The following is a 27826-nucleotide window of genomic DNA, read 5'->3' on the forward strand; positions in this document are numbered from 1 at the left end:
GAGTCACCCTCTTAGGCAAATATAGTAAAATATTTTTCCTTAAACCAAGGTAGAGGACTGGTTTTTCTAATGTAGCCCCTATTGATATCCTCGAAGTACCTATTCTCAACCTTCTTAATTCATTTTTCAGTAAAAGTTACCATGAAGAAGATAATACAAAATCATTATATCTTTGTTTAAAAAATAATATTCTAGATTTGTTTGAAATAAACTTCTATTTTTAGTATATTATGGCTTGATAAGTTTGGAGGAGGACTCTCCAGGTCTAGAAATTTACTCACGTCTTAAAACTTTTTTTTTTTTAACCTACAGGAAAACACTTTTACGTGGAGTATAACTTAAATTAAGAATTGGAAAGTAACCTGTTTATAATTTAGGTATTGATTCTTTAGTCTATTTTCTCTAGTGAATTACCTTTGATTATGAGTCACATACAGAAGTTGCTATGCCAATGCACCAGGGTAGCTACTGCAAAAACAAAGAAGGTCAAGAATCTGTACATTGCAAAGTTAACTTAATATTCCACCATGGCAAGCCGTACCATTTTCTCAACTCCTCTGCAAACTTGTTATTTGTCTTGTGTCCTGACCACACTGCATGAACTGTCCACTCAGAGCCATCAGCTGTCTCTTCATGGTCAATGACGTGTTGTCACACCTCAGCTTTCCCAGCTTCTCTACAGTGTTTCACAGACCTGACCACTTCTTTTCTTCAAACTTTACCTCTTGTCCTAACACAGCACTGTTTTGATTTCTTCCCAATTCCCTTCCATCTTCTTTGTTTGCTTCTCTTCTTCCACTCCAGCTAATTGGAGGAATTCCCCCAAATTCTGACTTTGTAACTTTTCTGAGTTTTATGTTCATAGGCATCACCGTGAACATCTTGTTTCTTGCACAGCTCCCTCCTTAGCCGTCATTTTTATTCTGAGCTGCAGAATCCAGTGCTCTGAAATGTGCAACAACTGTTTAACATCTCTCACTTGCACCTCCTTTATGTCCAAATACAATTCATAATCCTTTCATCCCTAAACCTTTCAAACTGAACTTCCCTTTTCCTATGATGAATCAAAGCTAGGTAATCATTTCTGGCTTATTCACTTCATATATTGATTCCATAGAGTTAGTTGGCAAGAAATGTGAGTTTTATGTTCCAAATCTTTTGTAAACCCAGCTCCTAGTGCTACCTCTTTCTCTCTTGATTGTACGATTATAAAATACTTTCAACTAATCTTCCTGCCTCTGATTTCTTGCCACTCTAATTCTTTCTGACTCTGCTTTCTGATTAATCATGGTTAAATTCACCTGGAGCCAGCTTCTCATTATATATCAAATTCATTATAAATTCCATACCTGAGTCTTCATGGTATGTTGCCACTACAAACCCCACTCTATCTTCCCAAGTTTCTTTCTCATTGCTTCCCTGTTTATACCCTGCATACCACCCCAACTGAATTGCTCCTCAGCCAGCCTCAGTGTTTTCCTCAAGCTGTTTCGCTGGCTTCACATGATTTTTCTTGCCCATCTCCCCCTCCTGAAATCTTAAATGTCCTTCCACCTCAGATGCTGCCTTCTGGATGGTCTTTTCCTGTTTAATTGGATAGGATTTCTTGTCCTTTAAATTCTCAAAACACTTTATTTGTACTCTTTTCATGGGCCCTTTCCTTTTCTCATATTCTCTTACAGTCATGTGTATTTTTACCCTTTTTAATTTCACTATTGCATGTATTAATATAAGAGATATTTGCTAAGTTCCTGTGATGTGTCAGGTACTGGATTTGGCCTGGTTCTTCCACTATAAGATAGACAGAGTCCCTGTCCTCACAGAAATGGAACATTCTAGATGTAAAATTAATCTCTGAAATTATCTTCTAGAGCAGGTCAACCTCAGACACTATTAAGATTTTGGGCCAGATAATTTCGTGTTAAGCGGGAGCCATCTTGTACATTGTAGTGTGATTAGTACTGTTGGTGGCCTGTTCCCAATAGCTGCCAACAGTACCTCTCCCCAACTCTGATAATCAAAAATGTCTCTAGACATTGACAAATGTTTTCTGGGCAAAAAGTCATCCCTGGTTGAGACCCACTGCTTTACAATGTTTATCAAACTTCTTTTTATCAATTAATGTTGGTTGAATTAGTTGAAATAACATTTTTTATCTTCCCACTAGGTATAGGCCACTATTATTGACTTTAGTGATTGCAGAAAGAACCGAAGATAAGGTATGGGTTTGAATGACATTTTTGGATGTGTCTTCTACTTACTAAGGTTTTGAACTGCAGCTTCTGTGTGTCTCTTTTATTGATGGGAGAAACAAATGAATTAACCCACAGAGCATTATTAGCATGTTACCTGGCACAAAGTGCAGAGTAAATGTTCAACAAGTCTCCAGTGTAAGCAGCCTAGGGGATGAAGTGTCTTCTTTTGTTTGGTTACAGTGGGAACATTAGCAGGCTGAGAGACACACATACACTTAGCCCTAAATCGGCATTATACATGGGTTTTCTCTTCTCCTCTCCTCTCCTCTTTTTTTTTTTTTTCAGGCTTGAACACCTGAGATGAAGAGTCACATGCTGTACTGACTGAGACAGCCAGGCTCCCAAATTGACATTATATAGATTAAACATAAAGTTTGGAAGGGGTTTTGGGAAATAATGAACAGAGACAACTATGGTTATTTGGGGGGGGGCGGTATTCTTTTTTGGAGGAAGTGAGTTTCTAGTTAGACTTTGAAAACTTTAAAGGGTGAACATTAATGGAGAAGAGGGGATGCAATGTCAAATGCTTAGGTAGTTTTCTAAAAAACTTCAGAATAATAGTGGTGTTTAGCCAGGATAACCATCTACCCTGTTTTGTGGGCCTCGTTAATTATCCCAGTCATCCCAGGTCACAAATGTGGACTTACCATTTATAAGTAAAGTTCTTTGTTTAGCATGCCCTATGTCTTTAGATCAGCAGAATTGTGCTCATGGAAATTCAAATGTTTGTTTATCATTTGGAGCCAATCCCTCCTGGGGCCTTCTTACTTAGCCTTTGGGAACTCAGCTTTGGTTGCATTTGTTATTCCATAGGGGCTTTTGTGATTAAGCCTTCTAGGTTTTAATGGAGAGTTCATTCCCTTCTCTATAGTTTACTGTTGTTTTGGTTAAGAATATGTTGATGTGAATGGAGCTAGCTGATAATTTTCAGGAGACCAAGAAAGAGACTATAAAATTTAGGCAATTTTATAGTCCTGAAATTTTCAGTAGCATTTACAACTCAATGTACAGCAGAATAAAGCAGTACACTGGAGACTTTTGTAGTGAAGTTTAGCAATTCTATAATTTGGGGTAAAATAAAAAACTGATCTGGCTGACACCTTCTGTTTTTTTCTCCTCAAAAACTGAGCATACCAATGTAATTGCTTAAATCTAAGTTCTTGTCTCATGGCTTTCATTCAATACAAATATGCCTCATATACCACTCTGTTAATCTGTGCTACTTTGCTCCCATTTGGGGAAGAAGTCTTTAATACTGTCACCCTTTTTTTCCTCCTATAGCTCACTTTGCTTTTAATGAGAGATTCCTTGAGGATACTGGGAAGGATGTCAGTGAATAACATTGTTTTTACCAGGATGGACAGAAATTTAAGCTTAACTGGAGGAGGCACAAGCTTCCCCCACTTCCTTTTTCCTTGATTCTTTTCCTAGCTACCACTGAAAGACCCGCGGATCCCCTTACCCAAGAATCCAACACTGCCACTGGATGCAATCAGCAAGAGGTTCTTTATTGTTACGCAGGCGCCTGCGGGTGGTCAGCGCGCGCCTGCGGGTGGTCAGCAGCTTCTGCTAGCTGAGCACACCTGGCTGGGGTGGTGCAGGATTTTTATAGACAGGTGCAAACAAGTTTTGGGTGGGGCGCAACTGATTGGTTGACAGTTAGAACTTTTGAAAAAGGCATTCGTGGAGTTTGCTGATTGGCTTTGAGGACCCGCTCGCGCGGAAGAGAGAGGCGGGAAGGGGGAACAAGCTGATTGGTTCTGAGGGCCCGCGCGCGCGGGAGGAGAGAGGCAGGGAGGGGGAACAAGAAGGGGGAAGGTAGGAATGCCATCATGGCGTCTTCTATTATTTCTATAAGCCAAACAGTTACATAAGGGCAGAAGAGCAATTAGTCACGCAATTAATAACCTAATCTACGCCTAAAAGCCAGCGGTTCACAGAAAAGCAAACAAGCGGTTAGTTATCCTATCTATCTTCCAGGGGAGGGGTCTTTCATTCCCCCCTTTTTCTTTATCATGGATAGAATCTTCTATCCATTCGCTTGTTCTTGCATGTCCTGCCCTTCCATTGAGCTAGTCTGGGGCTCTGTTTGTTTGAGGAGTTGGTATCGCTGTGTCAGTACCATAGTCTGAACAACAGACAGGCGATCTTTAATGAACTGTACTAACCTGTTTAAGACACAAGGACCAAAAGTTAGAATTAATAACAGAATGATGAGAGGGCCCGTTATAGATGACAACAAAGTAGTAAGCCAAGGCAATCTGTTGAACCAGTTTTCGCGGTGGAGAAGGGTGGAGAGGGGTGCAAGGCATTAGCCCCTTCTCCGTCCTCAGCCAGCCTCCTGCTCCTTCATTTCCCCCTGAACAATCTTGACCCTGAAATCTTTAAGGGAGTTGAAGGTGGAAGGTCTCATCTTCTGTAACTTCTTCGTGCTGAATAGGGGCGTAGAGCTGTCCCTGCCTGCTTGGGTCAATATTGATCAGGGAAGGAACATATAAGGGAGTTACAAAGGTGGAGGCAGCTGAATCCAGTGCTGACAGTGAAGAGGCGTCCTTGCGCGCGACAAGGATCGTCTGTCGTGGCGAAGTCCTTGTAGCAATGGAGTCTCGGCACCAAGTAGAGAAACATGGAACAAAGCAACATATTAAGATTAATAAGGCGATAAGAATGAAAAGCCCGAAAAAGAGATTCGGCCATAGTCCTCCTTCAAATTAGGAACTTAACCATTTACTGAGAGAGAAGGATCTTGTAGGGCCTTAATCTGGGTGTTCATATTCTTTATTATTCCTGTGACATTTTTGTGATAGTCTGGGATGTATACGCAACATTCTGTTTTGATGATTGCACATGTGCCATCCTGGGCTGCTGTCAGGACATCCAAGGCCATCCTATTTTGTAGGACTGCCTTGCATATCTGTGACACTTCAGTATTAAGCTGAGAGATGCTATTTAGTGAATCATTGAGTGCCTTTGTAGTATATTTATTAAGGGCTTCTACATGCCACATGACATTCTCTAGTCCCGCAGATGGAACAAAGATGGATGCTAAGTGATCATACCATTTAAAAACAAATCGTGTCCATCTTTGTTTCAAGTTGGGGAGATTAGCTGGAGTTGTGATGGTTTTAGTAATGCGCCCATGAATCCAGGCAAATCCTAAAGTACAGCGACCTATCCACCCGGGAGGAAGCCAGGGCCGCAGGTTGGTTCCACATATCCAGTGGGTTCCGTTTGGAGCTGGCCATCTGATGCCAGGTCACCTTGCCCAATCAGTAGCAAACCAGTCAGTAGCCTGGAGTACTATTATTTGGGGACACATTTCTAATGATAGCCATCCTCAATACTGTGTGTTATTTGCCCAAGTATTACTCGTATAATTCTTTTGTTCCCAGCATAAAACTGCCTTTTAACTGAGCTGTCCAATCATGGGTGTAAGATACAGATGTGTATCCCAGATTTGATATATGCCATCCTTAGTATAGCGATGAGGAGGGTTTGGGAACTTAGGCCCATATTGGATTGGGGAGTTATGGCTTGATAGCAATCCCCTTTCCTTCCAAATAGCTCCATGGGCATGTAGTACCAGGAAAGCATATTTGGAGTCAGTATAAATGTTAATTCTTAGGCTTTGGCAATTGCAAAGTGCTAGTGAGCACTATGGCACACCTAGCTTTTCTTATTTTTTTCTATGAAAACTACTGTCATCAGAAAATCAACTGTCATTCATATTTTTAACAGGGGCATCTTAAATATGGCCAGATAGAGTAAGCAAGATCAATAACTTTTGAACATTTTTGCTCTATAGAGAAAGAAGTACAGTGGTCAGGTTCAGGCATACAGGTAACTAGGTTTAAAGTCTGACAAGTTTTAAGTATTAATTCTGGCATATCTATAAGTATAGTCCAATATTTAATAAGTCGGCCTCCATCATCCATTGGTGGCCTTTGGCTTCTAAGACAAATCTGGACCTGATGTGACATCATTACAGTCAAGGACTGTCCCATAGTGAGCTTTGAGGCTCTTTTTATGAGGAGGGCTGTTCTATGCTTAGCTACAGCATCTGTTTGCAATTGCACCTCAACAGAGGTGCCCTCTAGGATAAATATGACAAAGGGGTGAAACCAATAAGACGACCTTTGAGTGGTCCAGCCTTAACAATATCCTGATTACAGAGGATCACTGGCAAGTGAGAAAACTTGTCAAGAGATAAGGGGAGTCCCCCATGAATCATCCAATCCACTCATAAAGAAAGTGGGGTCATCCATTATTTCCACAAGTCCATAGTTAATCCTATGGAGTGCGGTATGCTGGCTTTTAGACAATTTCATTATTCCAGTTATTTCATCATGTGCCGTGGGGTCTGCTAATATCCCCACAAAACAGTAAGATTGACTAAAGAAGCGATTGTACAACTTCTCTGAAGTTTATCTCAAATTGTTTAGCTTAGGTAAACATTTAAAGACAATCAAATCTAGAATTTAACATTCATAAAGGTGTGTTACTAAAACAATTTTTCTCTCTAAAATAACCCTCATTTCCAGAGATAGCCAAATCAGGACTAATTCACTTGTGAAACAAGTCCAGTTTTAACAAACTTGGCCTAATTATTTACATAAGCTCAGCAAGAACAGTGACTGTGATCAATAGATCTTTTAGAATCTGCTTTGCTGGAACTTTGTATAAGGAATCTCTAGGTTGAACTTTTAGTAGCCTCTCCAGGCCAGAAGCCAAGCCCTGTACTTGCCATGAGGCATGCCTGCAATGCCTTTGGGCGAATTCCTCTTCCTGAGACTGCACCTACCAAGGAGTGACATTCTTTACTCACCTGGTGGGGCTGCTGGGAACTCTGTAAGCAAGGTATCAGGCCAACAGTCCCAAGGGGCTTTATGGCTCCAGGTTTCATAAAGTCAACCTTAGTTCCTTAAAGCTGTCTGGTCATATCTGAGTCTTTTCAAATATGACATCCCAGTCAAAGCCTTGGTAAAATAACCAGTTTCCAATTCTTTCCTGTTACAAGGAGAACAGATTCTTATTGAACTTATGCAAATGACTGATTGCCATGGAAGAAAGAATACTTACTAAGACCTTTTGGTTTCAGAAGGTTCAGATAGAGAGAAAATTTGAATGCCTTGAGCACTTTTACAAATGAACATTTTACATCTCTATAAGTTACAGATAACTAGGAGGGAGTATCCCTAGTCTGTAAGAGCAAACAGTAGAGAGAACCAGCAATGTTTAAAGTAAGATAAAACAGTAAGAGACATAACATTATCATCTTTTAGTTCATTTAGTCCCATATTACTAATTCTGGTGAATGCGGCTTTAGTCCGTTTTGGAAATTCTTACCCATTTCAGTTTTAGGATTTTCAAGCATATCAAATATCTGTAAAAGTCCTTTATAGGAATCTCCTTGAAGATAAAACTCATTTTACCAGAGAATTAAAACAATTATAAATGACGAAAACTCAGAATGGATATGGTTAGAGCTAAAGAGACACGGGAGTTTACAATTTAGCTGCAAGGAAATCAGATTATTTCTGTGATACATAACATTTCCATAATTACAGTATCAAGCGATGATCTCTCAAAACGTTAAACTTTAGGAAGTGCATAGAATCTCTAGAATAGTTATAGCATTTTCCCAAATGTAACCCAAGGTTTATCATTGGTTCAGTAGTACTTCATGAGCAACTTCACATACCAAGGAAAAGCCTGAGTTAAATAGATTTACAATTTAAATCTTGTCAACATTTGCTAAAATCTTAGAAAGTTTTAAAGCACATGCCTAAATATAATTAGGGATGTTAAACACCTGATAAAACTGAACATAGAAACTCATTTTTCTGGGCAGGCAAAGAAAAAAACCATTTACATTTTCTTAACAGCAGATCAATTGATCTAAGAAAACATTGTCCTTTTGAACAGAGAATTTCAGTCTTGTACCAATGTACCTTTAAAACCCATTCATTTCAATCTTAATCCATTCTTGACCATAGCTAAAATTCCTTTTCTGAAGATTTCCCTTCATAAACCTTCTACAACTTTCCTTTGCATTCAGGTTTTGTCCCAAGCCACTTCCTTCTAAACAACCATCTCATTTAGGACAAAATTATCTTTCTTTATCTTCAACAAAATGTATTCCCATTCCTTAAATCTTTCCTACATATCTCCTACTTTCCTACGTACAGTTTCCTTTTATTTTCATCAGTCTTAGTTACACTAAGCAGAACTTTGTATTCTTAGAAACACCTTTAGTTATTAACCAATTGTGAACTGTAACAACAGAATTCTTCAGGTGGCAAATTTATGAATCAGTGAAGTGGAAAACAAGCTTACCAGCAGATTTAAATACTCTTAGTTTCTTTGCAGTAAGAAGTCAAAAGCACAAACCTACATCCAGTAATTTATGACTTAGTATTTTATCCTGTTTGGTTAAGACCTAGATGTCCACAATTTAATTCCATTTGTCATCCAAGCAAAACTTTAAAACTTTCAGGTTACCAAAGACTTTGAAAGCTACTTCAGCAATTACCCATTAGAACTTTGAAATAGACAATTAACCATCAGTTTAGTCATTTCTTTGCTAACAAATTTTAACAAGTAACACAAGCTTATTTGACCTTCAGTAAATTTTGAAGTTTCACATTTACTGCTGATAACTTAAAAGACAGGTCTTAATTAAACCAACAAACTTAACTTAGTTCCAATAGTGATTTATGTTCCACCTGGGCCCACTCCACTTTGAATGTTTACCTGAGACATGCGTGGGAAGATCTAGAGTGGGGAGTATTAGGTCCAGGGGTGCTCTTCTTGCTCCTTTACAGTGGAGAGAGAAGGAGCCGTGGTGCATGATCTAGAGGCTAGTCATGCAGGCTGCACGCAGAGGAAACAAAGTGCTACCACGAGGCAGAGAAAGGATTCCCGGTTTTGGAGCTCCTAAGCCCCAACAGAGGAGCAGACGCCATGCTTTCCCACCAGCAAGGGGGGAGGGGTTAGGCAGTCCAAGTCAGGCCAGAGAACACAAGGAAACTTCCCCGAAACAAAGAGAGTTTCGGCAGCTGCTTGGGAATATTCCTTATAGTCTCTGTCTCGAGTTAGACCAACCCCAGTTGGCTCCAGTAATAGCCATTTACATGGGAACTGAGTGAGGGAGAAGCCCCCCACATCTATTAGGAGAAACAGAGAGAAATAAAGCCAGAGTCCCCTTAAACAGAATGTAACCTTCATGACCAGTACAAGGAACATATATCCACATTTAAAGACTTAACATGGAGACATGCATGAAGACATACATTGTTGGCCTCCATTCGGAGTCAAAGAAAACACCAAGGACAATAAGCAAGACACACAAAACAATTAACAAGAAGGACGCTGCGCGATTTCGGTACAAAACCGAAAATACAAATTCAACCGGCCCAGGGGAACCACGAGGTCTCCCTTTGGCGGACAGAACCAGCCCAGGGGAACCAAAAGGCTCCTCTGTGGCGGACAGAACCAGCCCAGGGGAACCAAAAGGCTCCTCTGTGGCGGACAGAACCAGCCCAGGGGAACCACGAGGCTCCTCTGCGGCGGACAGAACCAGCCCAGGGGAACCAAAAGGCTCCTCTGCGGCGAACAGAACCAGCCCAGGGGAACCAAAAGGCTCCTCTGCGGCGGACAGAACCAGCCCAGGGGAACCAAAAGGCTCCTCTGTGGCGGACAGAACCAGCCCAGGGGAACCAAAAGGCTCCTCTGCGGCGGACAGAACCAGCCCAGGGGAACCAAAAGGCTCCTCTGCGGCGGACAGATCCCTGGGGCGTCCCCCAGGGTGGCAGGGGAGAAGTCCGAGTTCGTCAACTCCTTCTCAAGCTGCCTACAGAATACAGAGCAACAACGCACGCTGTTGTACAGTCCTATTCTGCTACCCGCAGAACAGGCAGAACAGAGGCCTCACAAGACGAGAGACAAACAAGAGCACGAGACAGGAGACAAAAACACATAGTTATTAAAATTTAAATGCTGGCCAGCTTACCTCCCAGTGGGAGTCGGTTGGATCCTTGGGCAGGAGTCCGATGATCTCGGTGGGACCTCCAAATGAAAGACCCGCGGATCCCCTTACCCAAGAATCCAACACTGCCACTGGATGCAATCAGCAAGAGGTTCTTTATTGTTACGCAGGCGCCTGCGGGTGGTCAGCGCGCGCCTGCGGGTGGTCAGCAGCTTCTGCTAGCTGAGCACACCTGGCTGGGGTGGTGCAGGATTTTTATAGACAGGTGCAAACAAGTTTTGGGTGGGGCGCAACTGATTGGTTGACAGTTAGAACTTTTGAAAAAGGCATTCGTGGAGTTTGCTGATTGGCTTTGGGGACCCGCTCGCGCGGAAGAGAGAGGCGGGAAGGGGGAACAAGCTGATTGGTTCTGAGGGCCCGCGCGCGCGGGAGGAGAGAGGCAGGGAGGGGGAACAAGAAGGGGGAAGGTAGGAATGCCATCATGGCGTCTTCTATTATTTCTATAAGCCAAACAGTTACATAAGGGCAGAAGAGCAATTAGTCACGCAATTAATAACCTAATCTACGCCTAAAAGCCAGCGGTTCACAGAAAAGCAAACAAGCGGTTAGTTATCCTATCTATCTTCCAGGGGAGGGGTCTTTCACCACCTCATTTGATAAGCTGATGCTCCAAGAATCACTACTTTTCTTTGTTTTTTTTTTAATAGGCATATATTGAAATATAACGTTATATTAGTTGCAGGTGTACAATTGTACAATGTACAATAAATGTACAATCATTATACAAATATACAATGATTCGATGTTTATATATACAATGAAGGGATCACCACAATAAGTCTAATTGAGATCTGTCACAGTAAATTGTTACAGTTTTTTTTAATGATGAGAATTTTTAGAATCTACTCTTAGCAAACTTTCAAATATGCAATACCGTATTATTAACTGTACTCACCATGTTGTCCATTACATCCCCATGACTTACTTATTTTATAAATGAAATTTTGTACCTTTGATTCCCTCAACCCATTTTTGCCCAGTTCCACTCCCACCAATCTCCTGACTCTGAAAACCACCAGTCTGTTCTCTGTATCTATGAGAGAGGCTTCTTCTTTTTTAAACATTCCACATAGAAGTGAGATCATATAGTGTTTATCTTTCTCTGTCAGACTTCACTTAGCATAATGGCCTCAAAGTCCATCTACAAGAATCACAATTTCTCAAGAAGACAAAGAACGTTTTTGGAACCCCCCCTTTTTCTCACCTGTCCTCCACTGTTACCTGTTATGCACTTTCAGGAAGCAAGGGCTTCCCAGCCACACAACTGTCAGGCTTTCCATCCTTGGCTCTTTTACTTACTTGCTTTCCTATGTTGGGCAGGTATTTTATACTCTGCTTCACTGAGTTATTGTGAGGACCAAATGCATTATGTATGTAAAGACGTAGCATATCCTTGGAACAGAGTTTAAAAAATTCAGTTATTATTCATATTAGCTGCTAACTGTTCGAATCTTGTTTTCTAGGATATTCTTCATACATAGTGAAGATGCTTTTGCTTGTAGGTAAAACTGACTTTTAATCTTTATTTATTTTAAAAGTTTATTTATTTATTGATTTATTTAAGAGAGAGAGGGAGAGAGAGAGAGCGCAAAAGAGAACAAGCGAGCCGGAACACAGGTGCGGGAGAGGACCAGAGGGAAAGGAAAAAGCAGACTCTCTGCTGAGCAGGGAGCCGTGGGATCATAACCTGAAAGGAAGGCAGACACTAAACTGACTGAGCCACCCAGGTGCCCCAAGACTGGCTTCTAATCTTTAAATGCAACAGTGACCTGAAAGTAAACATGCTCAGTCAAAGATTATTTGTTTCATGTTTGGTGGTGTTTCAAACCCTTACAAATGAAAGTCAAATATTAGCAATATTTGTAGAAACATTATAATACTGAATTATAATATGGAAAGGGATAAAAGGGTATGCGGGGGCAGTGGCAAAGAGAAATTTGGAGGATGGACTAGGGGATGGAAACAAACTTTGAAGCAAAAAAGGAAACAATAAGAAAAGGGAGTTATAGCACCTTCCTCCCTAGCATTAACAGCATCAGGAGGATTTCAATTCAATTCATGCCTCAGAGTAGAGTGGGCTAGACTGACTCTGACACCACCAGTGTCCAGTTTCCCAGGAAATGGAAAATTCAGCAACCATAGTCCAAGTAACCAGAGAAGGGGCCAGGGGTAATAGAGCAGAGATGGGGTCTGGGAGCCCAGATGAGAAGGACTCCCAGTTGCTTTCAAGGCTTAAGCAGCTTCTCCAGAGTCCAAGGAAGGCTGAAGCTGGGCACAAGTGTAGGGCACACTGAAGCAGTAACTTCTAACTCAGGGAATGGAACAAAATGCCAAGGCAGGTGAATGAAATGGGTTTTGTAATTGAGGTTTGTAACTTAGCAATTAATGTTTATTTGTGATCTGCTCACTGATTTTTAGCTGTATAATTTCTATTTTTTTTAAAAAATATTTTATTTATTTATTTGACAGACAGAGATCACAGGTAGGCAGAGAGGCAGGCAGAGAGAGGGGGAAGCAGGCTCCCTGCTGAGCAGAGAGCCTGATTCGGGGCTCGATCCCAGGACCCTGGGATCAAGACCTGACCCGAAGGCAGAGGCTTTAATCCACTGAGCCACCCAGGCGCCCCTAATTTCTATTTTTTTTCTTTTTTTTTTTTTTAAATTTTTTATTTTTTATAAACATATATTTTTATCCCCAGGGGTACAGGTCTGTGAATCACCAGGTTTACACACTTCACAGCACTCATCAAAGCACATACCCTCCCCAATGTCCATAATCCCACCCCCTTCTCCCAAATGAGAATATCACCAATCCAGGGAAAGCACCTTACCATAATTTCTATTTTTTAACTTCTTAATAAAATGTAACTTTATGGTAAGGTGCTTTCCCTGGATTGGTGATATTCTCATGAATAGTGGGGAAGGTGAGGCAATGCAGGGAGGAGCCACCAGGGCGATGGCACGTGTCTTTGGAACTATTTCACGAAACTAATACCTGGAGAAATTTGTTTGAAATTTGAAAAAATGTCACACTTTATATAGCATATCCAGATATACAAAGCACTTTTACATATGTAATCTTTCTTGTTTCTCACAGCGGCTCTGTAAAAAACAGATTTTCCTTTAGAACAAAATTTAGTTTAAACTTTCATTTATAATGAAAATGTGTATTGGTATATATTTGGTATACATTGGTCTATACATGTTGCTACTTTCATAAATGGAATCTCCATGGCAATTATTTACCTAATGGAAGTTATTTTTACTTTAGTGCCAAACGACAAGTTTTAGAATGGGATTGGAACAAAAGAATGGAGATCCAAAGTTGAATTAACTTTAATACCAGTTGCTTTTTAACTTGTATTAAGTCAGCTCTTTAACTTATGAAATAATCTCTTATTTTTAAAAAAGATTTATTTGTTTAGTTGAGAGAGAGAGAGAGAGAAAGAGAGCACAAGTGGGTTGGGGGGCAGAAGGAGAGAGAGAGAGAGGATCTCAAGCCGACTTCCTGCTAAGTGCGGATTCTGACCTGACTGGGGGCTAGATCTCACAACCTTGAGATCATGACCTGAACTGAAATCAGGAGCTGGATGCTTAACTGACTGAGCTGCCCGGGCACCCCAAATTATCTCTAATTTTGAATGCTTAGACTAGATTATGAGATCAAGGATTTTGTAAATTGAGAAGAACATTCCCCCCCCCCCCCGCTTTTACCGAGTTGTGAGTCTAATAAAACTTGTTAAGAAGGACCTCAATTTCTGCTATGTGGCTCCCAAGATTTCAAACACATATTTTAGAATGAATGGCTTAAGAAGGTGGTAATGTTACTTTAGAATTGACAACCTGTTTATCTAAATATAAATGTAAAATACTCATTATATGGATAAATTGATCTAATTTTGATGTCTTTGAGTTTATCCTTTAAACTCTACCTGTAGGGATGCCTGGGTGGCTCAGTTGGTTAAGCAGCTGCCTCCGGCTCAGGTCATGATCCCAGCGTCCTGGGATCGAGTCCCACATCAGGCTCCTTGCTCAGCAGGGAGCCTGCTTCTCCCTCTGCCTCTGCCTACCATTCTGTCTGCCTGTGCTTGCTCTCCCCTCCCCTCTCTGATAAATAAATAAAAAAATCTTTAAAAAAAAAAATAAACTCTACCTGTAAAAATTTATTTAGAAGATGTGATAGGAATATGATAGAACTTTGTAGAAGTTATTTATAGAATAGCTTTGTAGAAGGGTATTTTACTTGGCCAAATTTCTAAGAGAGGACACATTCAGCTTTATATAACACACACACACACACACACACACACACACACACACACACACTTCTGCTTCATGGTATATTCCAAAAAGAACTGATAGTTTAGGAGATATTTAAAAACCTAGGATCTTTTTTAGGCTAGTTATATCTCTTATGGTTTCAACTCAGTAACATTTATTTATGATCCATAAGTTTAGAATGTTTAGGGGAATTTGTGTCAAAAGTTTAGACAAAATAATGCACAAGATAGTTTAATTTGTGTATGCAAGAGAAAAGGGGCTGCTGAAAAAGTTGACATATTTCTACTTGGCTTCTCTGCCCTGAAACAGCCTTGAAATCCTGGATAATACAAATAATCATACAATTTGCTCTGGATGTTTGATTATGGGCATATTGTTCCTACACTGAGAGCGTGACGCTTTCAATCATGTCTTGGATTTGTAAATATAGAAACAATGTTCTTAACATAGTGTGCTTTCATTTAGAAGCAGAGCCAATTACATAGGTTTTGTTCTTTGTCTGGAGATGATGGTATGCTAATCAGGGCTAGACAAAAAAATCTGAATCAAGGGAGAAATAACTGATGAGAAATGAGAAGGCTGTCATGGCCCAGGAACAAGGTTTCTTCCAGTGCTTCAGTCTGTTGTTACTGGGTGAATGGCATCCCTGGGAGTTGGAGACAAAACAAGAGGGAGGGAAAGAGTAAGAGTAGAGGAAGAGAAGATGTGAATCTGGATTAAAGGCTGGCTCACATATCCACAATTGATTTGGAAATAAGTAGAATTCACCTAAGAACCATTACCCTGATATGCTTTGTTCAACTTCAGAATTAAAATGATTCGGTTAAAATATCACAAACCAGTGGTTGTCAGTCAGGCATAATTTTGGCAAAGTATGAAGACACTTTTCATTGTCTTGAGGTGGGGTGCTATTGGTGTTTAATGGTCAGAGGCTAAAGATACTGCTACACATCCAATAATACACAGGACACTCTTCTACTATAACAAATTATCCAGCTCAACATATCAATAGTGCTGAGGTTAAGAAAACTAGCCATGGGTCATATTTTTAATAGGTGCTTATTGGTGAGACTACTGCTTTGTTCAAAGCAATTTGTCCAAGTCTTTTATCAACATATGTGAGAGAGAAGGTGATGGTAGTACTATCTTTCTTTCTTTCTGATTGTGTATTACTTTCCTTTACCCTTTCCTATAATGAGAAGCAACATGGCAGGGGAAAAGGTACCCATGGGCTTTGGAGTGACTGATTCTGTAATGTGATGATCATAAAAAATGTACCTCAAGAATGTATGAGAGGATTAAATGAAATTATAGATGTTAAGGGCATATAATGAACACAAATATTAGCTCTTACTCTGTTAGCAGAAGACCTTCAGAAAGTTAACCTCAGCAAGCTTCCATTTTCAATTGAATAAATTAGAGATAGTAATAGCTTGTGGAGATACAGTGAGGACTGATTGTAAGTGCCTCACCAATTGTTTGACCTAAACAGGCACTCAAGGCATAATAGCTACTGTTCTTATTTTTATCATGAGAGTACATTTCCAAAAATATGTCTAAGAGCACAGTCAAAAGTAGATATTACTGAAGGCAGTGGGGAGAACAAGAGAATATGAACTGAGGTGAGAGAAACCTGTAGTTTTAGCCCTGGCAAAGCTGTGTAATTTTAAATAACATGGTTCCCAGTTTCCAATTTGAGCCATTTCACAGTTCTGGTGCATATCAAGTGCAATAGCCATTGTGGAGTGCCTGGCACAGAGCCTGGTATGTATTGAGTGTTCAGAAAGTGGTAGTTTCTCTTTCTTCCTGGCCCAAAGGACTTCATCTGTACTTCATGAACTAGAACATTGTTTTAACCTAGGATCCATTGGAAGCAGAGGCTGAAGTGAAAGATGATAGATATATGGGATATTTTGGAATGTGATTCCAGAGAGCAGTAGTGAAGAAACTGGAAAAAGGGGGGGGCGCCTGGGTGGCTCAGTGGGTTAAGCCTCTGCCTTTGGCTCAGGTCATGATCCCAGGGTCCTGGAATCGAGCCCCGCATTGGGCTCTCTGCTCAGCAGGAAGCTTGCTTCCTCCTCTCTCTCTCTCTGCCTGCCTCTCTGCCTACTGCCTACTTGTGATCTCTCTCTCTGTCAAATAAATAAATAAAATCTTTAAAAAAAAAAAAAAAGAAACTGGAAAAAGGAAAACCAAGGCAAGGAGGTACTAGTGTGTAGTCTCTGCTTGGACGACGGTACTCAATTCTTTGGTATGTTCCAAGAGCCTAGGAGAATTTTCCTTTTCTTTATCATGTCTTTTGATGAGCAGAAGTTTTAATTTTGAGGAAGTCCAATTAGCCATTTTTTAAAAAAAATTGGTTAATGCTTTGTGTCCCTAAGAACTCATTGCTTATCGTCAGATCAAAAAGATAATCTTTTCTGTTTTCTTCTAATAAATGTTAGAGTTTTAATTTTTATGCTTAGGTATATAATTCACTTTGAATTAATTTATGTGTGAGAGATAGGAGCTGAGATGGATTTTTTTTTCTCTCACATGAATATATAGTTACAACACCATTTACTGGGGAAAAAACAACTCTGATCATTTCCTCATTGATATTTGGTGTCTTTGTCAAAATCAGTTGGCTATACATGTGTGGGTCTGTTGTTGGATTCTGTATCCTTTTCTGTTATCTATTTTTCTATATTTGCACCAATATCCCATTGTCATGATTACATCCTTATTGTAGGTATTGAAATCAGGTAGTTTAAGTTATTCAACATTGTTCTTATTTTTCAAAATTGTTTTGGCCACTGTTAATAACTTGAATTCCATATAAATTTTAAAATCAGCTTGCCAATGAAAAAAACTGCTCAGATTTTATTTGGATTGTATTGACTCTGTAGATCTGTTAGGGGAAGATGATATTTTAATAATGTTAATTCTTCCAAATCATGAAGCTTTTATTATATTTTTTCTCTGAAAGTTTTTCCTAATAAAGGCATTTAAAATGATGCATTTCCCTTTAAACACTGCTTTTGTTGCATTCTATAAATTTTGTTATGTTGTGTTTCATTATCATTCATTTAGAAGTATTTTCTAGTTTTCCTTGTCATTTTTCTTTGGATGATGCATTGTTTAGAAGTGTGTTGTTTGACTTTCAATTTCTTGGTTTTTTTTTTTTTTTGATGTCCTATTATTATTATTATTTAATTTGTTTTTTCTTATTCTGAGAACACTATATCAACCTTTTGAAATTTATTGAGACTTTGTTTTTTATTTTTTAAGATTTATTATTTATTTTTAGAGTGAGTGAGAGAGAATGAGCATGCACGAACAGAGGGAGGGGCAGAGGGAGAGAGAGAGAGAGAGAGAGAGAGAGAGAATCTAGCAGACTCCCTGCTGAGTGGGGAGCCTAGCAGGCTTGATCCCAAGACCCTGAAATCATGACCTGAGCTGAAGTCAGATGCTTAACTGAGTCACCCATGCACCCCTGAGACTTAATTTAGGGCTTAACATATAGTCTATTTGAAGAATATTCTATGCTCATTTGAAAATAATGTGAATTCTGAACTTCTTGGGTATTGCTAGATATTAAGTCAAGTTGTGAATAATATTCAGATCTTCTGTATCCTTACAACTTTTTAAAAATCTCTTTGTCCTATCAATTACTGAGAGATAAATGATAAAATATTTAATCATGATTGTGGATTTTTGTCTTTTTTCTTTTAGGTTTATAAATATTTGCTCTATATGTAGAGTGCATATACACATTTAGGTGCATGTACACATTTAGGATTATAATGTCTTCCTGGTGAATTAACTCTTTTTTTATTACAAGATACTACTACTTGTCCCTGGAAATATGTATAGTTTTGAAGTCCACTTTGGTGAAAATCTAGTGATTTTAAATTCTGTTTGCATTGTCACTTTCTCTCTCTTTTTTTTTCCTCTCAACTGATTTTTATCTTTATATTTAAAGTGTGTGCCTTGTCTACAGCATGTAGTTAGGTCTTGATGTTTAGTCATTCTGAGTCTCTTCCTCTTAACTGGAGAATTTAATCCATTTACATTGATTGTACTTACTGGTATGGTTTAGTTTATATCTGCTATTTTGCTATTTGTTTTCAATTTGCCCCATCGATTTTTGGTTCTTCTTTTCCACCCTTGTTTTTATTTAATCTAGTCTTTTTTTTAAATTCAGTCTTATGTTTTATATTTCCTGTTGTTCTTTTAGTTTATTTATTGATGGGTGCTCTAGGAATTACAATAGACACCCTTAAATTACTATGGTCTACTCAGAATGAAGAGTGAATCACTTCATATAAAATGTGAGAAAATTCAATATTATAAATCCACTTATATCTCTTTCCCTTTTTTGCTGTTGTTGCTATATATTATTTTGCTTTACATATGTTATAAGCCCCCATGTTATTATGTTATTATTTTGTTTTGAACAGTATGTTGTCCTTTAAGGAAATTTAAAAAAGAAAAAAAAGGTAGATCTTTATATATATTTACCCATATATTTACCATATGTGGTACATCTTATGCCTTCATATAGATCCAAGTTTCCATCTGCTATCATTCCTTTGAACCTGGAGATTTATTTATTTATGTATTTCTACTGTTGAAAAATTTTCTCAGCTCTAATCTGAAAGTTTATTTTATTCTAATTTTGAAAGGTTTTCTCTAGACATAGAATTCTAGTTGCCCTTGCTCTTTGAGCTTTACAAGATGTCCTTACATTGTGTCTGTTCTTCACTGATTCTGTTGAGAAGTGAGTCATCACTATTGCTGTCATCCCATATGTGATATGTCATTTTTCTCTTACCTTTGATTTTGAAGTGATTAGGTATGTTTTTCTTTATATTCCTCTTGCTTGAGGTTCACTGAACTTCTTGGATCTATAAGTTAATTTTAGAATCAAATTTACCCCAATTACAGTAAAATTTAGTAGCTTGAAACAATAACATTTATTAACTCACAGTTTCTGGAGGTTGGGAGTCTGGGCTAGAATCTTGACCATTATCTTGATTATACAGACATCTTTGTTTTATTTCCAGTTTCAGAGGGAAAGCTTTCAACATTTCACTATTGACTATGATGTTTGTTGTAGGTTTTTTGTTTAGTTTTTCTAAGGTACCCCATATCATCTTTAGGAAGTTCTCAAGTCCCATTCTATCTAGTTTGCTGATAGTTTTTAATATGAATAGAAATTTCATTTTATCAATGTTCTTTCTACATTTATTTGAATGATTCTTTTTCTTTATTTTGTTAACATGTTGAAATATAATGATTGTCTTTAAAAAAATTAAACCAACTTTGTATTTCTAGAGTAAATCCAGTTTGATCATTATGAATTATCTTGATTTACATATCTGGATTCAGTTTACTAATATTTTTATCAGGATTTTTTCATCTATGTTCATGGGAGACACTGATCTGTAATTTTTTTCTTATAATATCCTTGTCAAGTTTTGTGTCAAGGCTATTCTATTCCCATAAAACAAGTTGGCATGTTTCCCCCTTTTTTCTATTTTCTGAAAGAAATCAGCAAATCTTATTAATAAGTGGCAAAGATAATATTCAAACCATGAAGGTTGCTTCAAAATCTATGCTTTTAATTATAGTGCTTTGTTGACTTTCCTCTTAATTCCTCTCTTTCTCTCTCAATATGCATATCCCAAGCCTCAGTTCTCCCAGGGAAACACAAAGAGTACCATCTAACACCTGCATATGCAATACTTTGCATTAAAGGAGAGAAATCCTGAGATTGGGGCCCAAAACTTTTCTAATGGGCAGTAAACATGACTGTCCTTTGCTCTGGATAGGCCTTCTTTTAGTTTTGAAATGCATCACACACCTGGTACCTTCAGAAACTGTACACAGTGTTTCCTCTGCTAAAACTACCTTCTCCAAACCCAAGTTCTTCACAGTTCATCCCTAAGTTGTCAGTCTAAGTACCTCTTCCTCACAGAAGACTTCTTTGACTCCAGTGGATTGGGGAGGTCACTTTCTTCATTAGTGCTCTTTTTTTGCACACCTTTCTTCTTCTCTGTAATATATAATTACAACTGTAAGGAAATAATTCACTGTGTAAAGTTTGTGTCTCCAGCTTGAATATAAACTCCTTGAGGGTAGAGACTGTGTCATTCTTATTCATGACACCTAATACATATTTATCGAATGTCTGAATTCTCTAAGTTCCTTTTTTTAAATTAAAATATTTAAAAAAGATTTTATTTATTTATTTGAGAGAAGGATTACACACAAGCAGGGTGGGGGTGGGGGTGGGGTGGGTGAGTGGGGCAGAGGAAGAGGGAGAAACAGACTCCCAGCGGAGCAGGGAGTCCAAAGCAGGGCTTCATCCCAGGACTTGAGCCAAAGGCAGACATTTAACTGACTAAGGGCACACATATATTACTGCAGTTTTGTGGATGGATAGAAGGGTTGACAACATAATACATATTTTCACTTTTCCAAAAGATTCCACTAAGTTCATCTCTTGATCTACTTTTTGCTTTCTATTACTACAACAACCTCACTTGACCTTCATACATGTGTATCTATTGGCTTGAGTCTCTCACAAAGTGGGAGGGAATAGGGCTAGGAAGGAAGTTGCTAATGAAAGGTAGCCTGGATCATGGACAATAGAGACACTAGAAATAATAAAGAGTAGTATATTGTATATGCTATAATATAGAGTAATAATAGTAATATATAATAATGCTACAATATATAATAATAATAATAATAATACATAATAGTAATAGAGTAAATAGCTAATATTTACTGAACACTTAATATATGCCAGACACTTCAGTAGTATTCTACACATCTTCATTTAATCTTCATGGCATTATTGTAATATAGTTCAGTTATTATCACCATTTTATAGGTAAGAAACTGAAACTCGAAAAGACTAAGTTACACTCTTTTTTTTTTTTTTAAAGATTTTATTTATTTATTTGACAGAGAGAAATCACAAGTACACTGAGAGGCAGGCAGAGAGAGAGAGAGAGAGAAGGAAGCAGGCTCCCCGCTGAGCAGAGAGCCCGATGCGGGACTCGATCCCAGGACCCTGAGATCATGACCTGAGCCGAAGGCAGTGGCCCAACCCACTGAGCCACCCAGGCGCCCCAAGACTAAGTTACACTCTTAAGGTCACAGAGCCAGTGAGTGGCAAGGCTAGGACTTGAACCCATATCAGCATGACTCCAAGAATCCATGCTCTTACCTACTGAACCATAGACTGCCTTATATAATTTCCACTGGTTGTCAAAATATGGTGAGAATCCTTAGGAAAGAGATTATAAAGTGATTTCTTTGATTTAATTTCAGTTCTACAGTGACAAGCAAATCTTTGTGATAAAGAAAATATTCAGATTTAGAACTGCAAGTGCCTTTCTAGCTGGCTCAAAATTATTTGGCTTTGTGATGGGATTAGTTCTATGATTCTAATTAAACTTTTTCAGTTTTCTTAACGGTTGGTTAATCTTAAGCTTTAAAAAAGAAATCGTAATTTAGCAGCTCAAAAGATGAGTTTACCACTAAATGCACAAATATAAGTACATATAACTTTTTCATGAGAAAACTCAGTCAAGTTCTTGGGTAAAAGACATTCCTTCAACATATACTGCAACAGCAGTGTAATGACTGCTCACCAGAAATTCCAGTGTCACTAAAAATTCCTACTTCAGATAAGATTAAATCCTTTATTACTCTGGTTATTGTAGAGATGGTACCAAGACAGGGAAGTCTTATGAAAGACATTTATTTTTCCATGGAATATGTTAATATTTATTTAATTAAACTCATAACCCTTTGTTTAGAATGTATTTATAGAAAAGGGAGAAAAACAGACTCTGCAATTAGTTTTCTTGTATCTAGGACAAGCTTGTTATAACAGTCATGGGACATATTTTACGGGTGCTATTTCAGCATTGACTATTTTGAAAACTAGGAGAAAAATGCTTTAAAGTCAATACTGTCCAATTTAAAAATACTGAGTTGGACCATATACCATAACATATATTTAACCATTTCCAATTTCTTTTGAATCAGGTATGTGCATTGGCTTTCCATTTTAGAGATGGCTCAATTATCTTGGTATTCTTACATTTTTAACAAATGTCTAAAAGGATTATAATACTGCTTTTTCTTCTCCTTTCAGAGGCCTACTGAGACAATGACTGCATCTTAATGTCCCTTGTGCTCGCCATCCTGTATATGATCATTTTGACTACCTAGGGTATAACTCAGCATTAGTGGCTTGACTGACTGTCCTTTAGGGCTGTCAGAACTTGGTAACTCTCTTCCCCTCCATTTTCTCTCTTCCCTCCCTCATAATATCTTTTTTAAAGATATTATTTATTTATTTGACAGACAGAGATTACAAGTAGGCAGAGAGGCAGGCAGAGAGAGAGAGAGAGGAGGAAGCGGGCTCCCCGCTGAGCAGAGAGCCCAATGTGGGGCTCAATCTCAGGACCCTGGGATCACGACCTGAGCCGAAGGCAGTGGTTTTAACCCACTGAGCCACCCAGGTGCCCCTTCCCTCCCTCATTCTTAAAAATTGGGATGTAAGAGAGATAATATACAGTAGAAAAGGGTAAGCTACATAAGAGTTACAACTGAGTACTATGGGAAGACAGAAGATATACTAGGTTTAGGGAAAATCAAAGGGACTTGCTGCATGAGGTGCCATCAAGTTAGACAATTTAGACAGAGATCGGAGGAAGGATTTCTAGCATGTGCAAAGACATGTGGTGTGTTGTTCAAGTATTTGATAAGTGATTAAAAATATTAAAAAAATAAAATAAGTACATATTTAATTAAAATGAGAAAACCACAAGTTTTCTTAAGTGACTTGAGTTATTGGCTAGGTCTTAGATGGGAACAATTTTCCATACACAGAGCCTCTGACAGATCCATTATTTGAAGAAAGACTTTATTTTCCCTTTAGCTCTTGCCCAGGGGCTTATGGTCCTACCAAAATGCCCTTTGGCAGCAACTGTGGCTGACAAAAAATGAGGAGATTGGATGTCAATTGGCTGTCATAAACTGGTTAGATTTGTCATTGTCCTCATAGCACTCTGAGACACTTGAAGCACATATCACAATGGCAATAATGAATTATTCATCTAATTACTGTTTTAATGTCTGTCTTTATTGCAAATCTATTGAGTTTGTAAAGGAAGGGACCTATTTGGTTGCTGTAACTCTATACTGAACATAGTGCCTGGCACCTAGTGGGTGCTTAGTAAATAATTGTGGAATGAATGGTTTGCCCTCAACCATTCATAACCGAGATGAAAATGAAAGCACAGTAAGTTTTAAAAAATTTATCTAAAATATATGTTATATAAGGGAGTGATAGGTAATTATGTTTGGAAGATAATTTAGTATCAGATCCTTAAGGAATCTGAGTATTAAAGGCTTAGTACTGAGGTGTCTGACTGACTCAGTTGGTTAAGCCTTCAACTCTTGATTTCAGCTCAGGTCATGAATTCAGGGTTATGAGATCGAAACCCAGGTTGAGCTCTGTGCTCAGTGGGGAATCTGCTTGGATTCTCTTGCTTCCTCTTCCTGTGCAACCCCTGCCTCCTGCTCTTTCTCCCTTTATCAAATAAATAAATCTTAAAGAAAAAAAAAGACTTAGTATTTTATGGTAAGCAATATACTATTTATTTAAAAAGATTTTATTTATTTATTTGACAGAGAGAGAGCACAAGTAGGCAGAGAGGCAGGCAGAGAGAAAGGGGGAAGCAGGCCCCCTGCCAAGCAGAGAGCCTGATGTGGGGCTCAATCCCAGGACCCTGAGATTATGACCCGAGCCGAAGGCAGAGGCTTAACCCACTAAGCCACACAGGCGCCCCGCAATAGACTATTAATTAAAAGTCCTAAGTAGGTAAGTGATGAGATCAGCTTTGTTTTATGAAAATAAATCTCTTAACATTACCTAAAGAATTGGAGTACATGAACAGGAATCCTATAGTCACAGTCACTTGGTCACATCACTATTGCTTTAGCCCTTTCCTTATAAAAGTGATCTGCAGGTAATTTTCCTTGTGTTCTGCCTGACTCCACCCCTTGGATTCCATGTAGAAGAAAGAGTTGTGGCGGTAATATGGATGTGGGGAAGAGGAGGACAAGGCATGGAGAGGGGGTTTAAGTGGCAAGTTGGGCATAAATATATGTGCATTCTTACCACAAATTTAAGATTTATTTTACACTTTTTCAAAAGCATGTCAGTCATTTACAAGGCAAACTTAAGGTTCTGATATGGACAGCAAAAAGGGGCTACAACCCCTATGAGTGGTTAATTGATTGAACTGAATTCAGAAATGTATGATCAGGAAATGGCTTAATTTTTCTCTAATCATTGTCTCTAATATCTCCCTTGACTTTTCCTTTTCCTACCTTTGTCAACATCTTCACACTTCAAGAAGATCCAATAGCTCTCTGTTCAATTTCTGATATTAAACTTAGTTCAGTCCAATTCAAAACTTGAGTCTTACATCTAGTTTAGAGGTGCTCTCCTGCCTGCTACATGACCTGTAACTCAGGGAAAGATGGTTATGTGCTGTCTTTTCACACATTGGGCACTTCTAGTCCTCTTTTTCCCTCCCTCTTGTTCTTCTGGGTTATAGTTCAGAGAGGGAGGGTACACAGAAGAAAAGGGTCACAGATATTCCTACTTAGTTTATGATATTTGTAGTTCAAAATACTGACTCTTTGGAATATATTTGTGGTTTCATTAGGGGAGCCAAGGGAAATCCCTCATGGCATCATTCTTTAACGTGAATAATGTACTATATTGGGGGAATTCTTATAACTCATGATCCCAGTGATCTACCCTATAGCCATTTAATAGTGGGGTGCCCCCCCATCCTGACTAGTTTTTTATTGGCCAATCGGGTCCCAGCATGATAATTCAAGCCCATCTATCTTCCTTGGTATCCACTTGATTCTTGGGAAACTTATACACATTTGTCTTGACAAACAATAAGTAGTGGACATTCTAGTCTTGCTTCACTGTTGCTTCTTTCTTTCCTCTATTGTCTTAGGCTAGTCCCTGCTATTGCTCGTCTTCAGAATTCCCCCTTCATAGAGTTCCCCAAAAAGAGACAGATATCAATCTCTGTGTTTATATATACTCCCCAGGTCTGGGAATCATATATCAGTTTTATCCAAGGCTTCTCTTAGCCTTTTTCATTTGAGCCTCTTAGTAACATTGGGACCTTTGGATCCATATCTTTGTAATTATCCATCTGGGCAGTGAGTTGCTGATGTTCTTTTCTTGCAGGTCCCCTTTTATCTCTATGTCTTGTTCTCTTGAAACATTCTTGAATTGGTTTCAGTAAAAGAAAAGAGGAAACACCCTCATTCTCACTTTCATAGAAAAGAGAGGAAATGTCCCACTAAACTCACAATACAGTGATATCACAAGATTCCAAAGAACCCTAGCTTTTTTGTTAGTATGGTTTCATGGGGTAATGAGTCTCTGGACCAGTTTTACTGTCTTTTAACAAATTCTTTGTGTATGCCCTTGGCATCTTTTTTAGGTGCCTGACATTGCTTATTTTATATTATTCTCAGCTTTGGTTCTATAAGGGAAATTCTGGACCAAATGAAAAAGACCCATTTGATTTACTAGAATATACGTAGTCCCTGTTCTGGAGGACCACAGAGTTTGGGAGCTGCCCATCAAAAAAGGTGATAACAAGCAATCTCAGCAGTTAAGAAAAGAGTGACTTAATTTGTTCATTCATTCATTCATTCATTTCCACAAGTTAGTTACTCTTACAAGAACTGAGAATGATGTATGAGCAAATCTAAATAGTTGCTGCCTAATTGAGGTTACAGTCTAGTGGGAGACATAGACATTAAACAAGTAGATACACATATTTTAAAAATTATAATTTAGGTAAAGACCAGCATGCCACAAGAAAGAACAACATGGTACTTGATGGCCAGACTAGGTTTGGCTCATTCCTAGGGCAGTCACCTAGAGACTTTATCAGATCATTTCCTGAAGTAACTATCAGTTGTGAGTTCTTTTTAGGAGTAAGGTTGCAATGCCGTCCAATGACAAGCAGAGTTCATTGGTTCATTAATTCATTTGATAGTAGTTTTTTAGTGTCGACCATTTGCTAGGTAACATGCAAGTGCTGAAATTACCAAAGTGTATAAAATTAAGTTCCTGCTGTCACAATTACAGTCTAATGGAAGGTAGAGCTAAATACAAAGTCAGTGTGGGGCACTAAGATGAGGATAAGCACAGAAAAGCAGGGGCTGATGACCTCCTTGCTTTTGGAGAGCAGTGGGGAGACATGCTGGGAGGTGTGACACTAAGTGGTTTCTTGAAGGATAAGGGGGTGCTGACTAGACAAAGCAGTGAGAGGGGGAGAAGAAGAAGATTATTCTAGATGGTAAAGCACCATGCTCAAAGACAAGGAACCAACTGTTGTAATCAGTGAATCTCTATACTTTGGAGTTCTTTGAATAGGTTATCCCTGTGCAAAGATACTTCCTCCCAGTCCTCGCAGTGACTTCTACTGTTTATCCCAATGTATCATGACATGAAAAGAGTGGGGAGCAGTGGTTTAGAAGATAGAGAGAACATGATATATTTAGGGAATTGCACAAGGGTTGAGATGTATGAGACATGGAAAGAGATGCTGACCAAGTATTGGTTTAACCCATCACACTGAAATGTATATGTAATGATATTCTCATCAGTATAATCTTCAAGCTAGAAAGATCAAGAACTATAGGAATAGGGAAAAGATTTATTATTGAGTGAGTGTTACAAGCTTTTACTATCCCAACACAGTTATGAGAGATAATTTTTTTTTTAAAGATTTTATTTATTTGACAGACAGAGATCACAAGTAGGCAGAGAGGCAGGCAGAGAGAGAGAAAGGAGGAAGCAGACTCCCTGCTGAGCAGAGAGCCAGACGCGGGGCTCCATCCCAAGACCCTGGGATCATGACCTGAGCCGAAGGCAGAGGCTTTAACCCACTGAGCCACCCAGGTGCCCTGAGAGGTAATTTTGATTTTGTCTCCTTTGCCCACCTCCCTGAACTTCAAGGAGAATGTGGTTTGGTTCCTGGACACTTATGGTGCAGAATCAGGAGGCTACTGAGAGAGGGTCAGGATTTGAGAGACCAAAGGAAAGGGGAAGGGGAACAAATGGCAAAAGCCATATTGACTCACGGTAGGGAAAGTTTTGAGGGTACAACAGAAGACAAGAATTG

General features: G+C 38.8%; 2 long non-coding RNA genes across 6 annotated transcripts in view; one reads left to right on the forward strand and one right to left on the reverse strand.

Annotated features, from left to right (window-relative positions):
* Positions 1-27826, forward strand: part of LOC309858860 — a 348226-nt gene that overhangs the window by 127795 nt on the left and 192605 nt on the right. The gene's annotated exons all lie outside the window — the stretch shown is intronic.
* Positions 464-27826, reverse strand: part of LOC309858859 — an 82900-nt gene continuing 55537 nt past the window's right edge. Inside the window, exons 2-4 of one of the 3 annotated variants that reach the window (XR_014308385.1) lie at positions 20532-20622; positions 19399-19471; positions 464-945 (exon numbers count right to left, since the gene is read on the reverse strand). This is a non-coding gene — a long non-coding RNA (uncharacterized lncRNA). Of the gene's footprint in view, positions 946-2417; positions 2551-14754; positions 15229-19398; positions 19472-20531; positions 20623-27826 lie in introns of those variants that run through there. The other 2 variants (XR_014308386.1, XR_014308387.1) reach the window with 2 other exon arrangements.

This window comes from Mustela nivalis (assembly GCF_964662115.1).
Source record: "Mustela nivalis genome assembly, chromosome: 2".
NCBI classification, from domain to species: Eukaryota; Metazoa; Chordata; class Mammalia; order Carnivora; family Mustelidae; genus Mustela; species Mustela nivalis.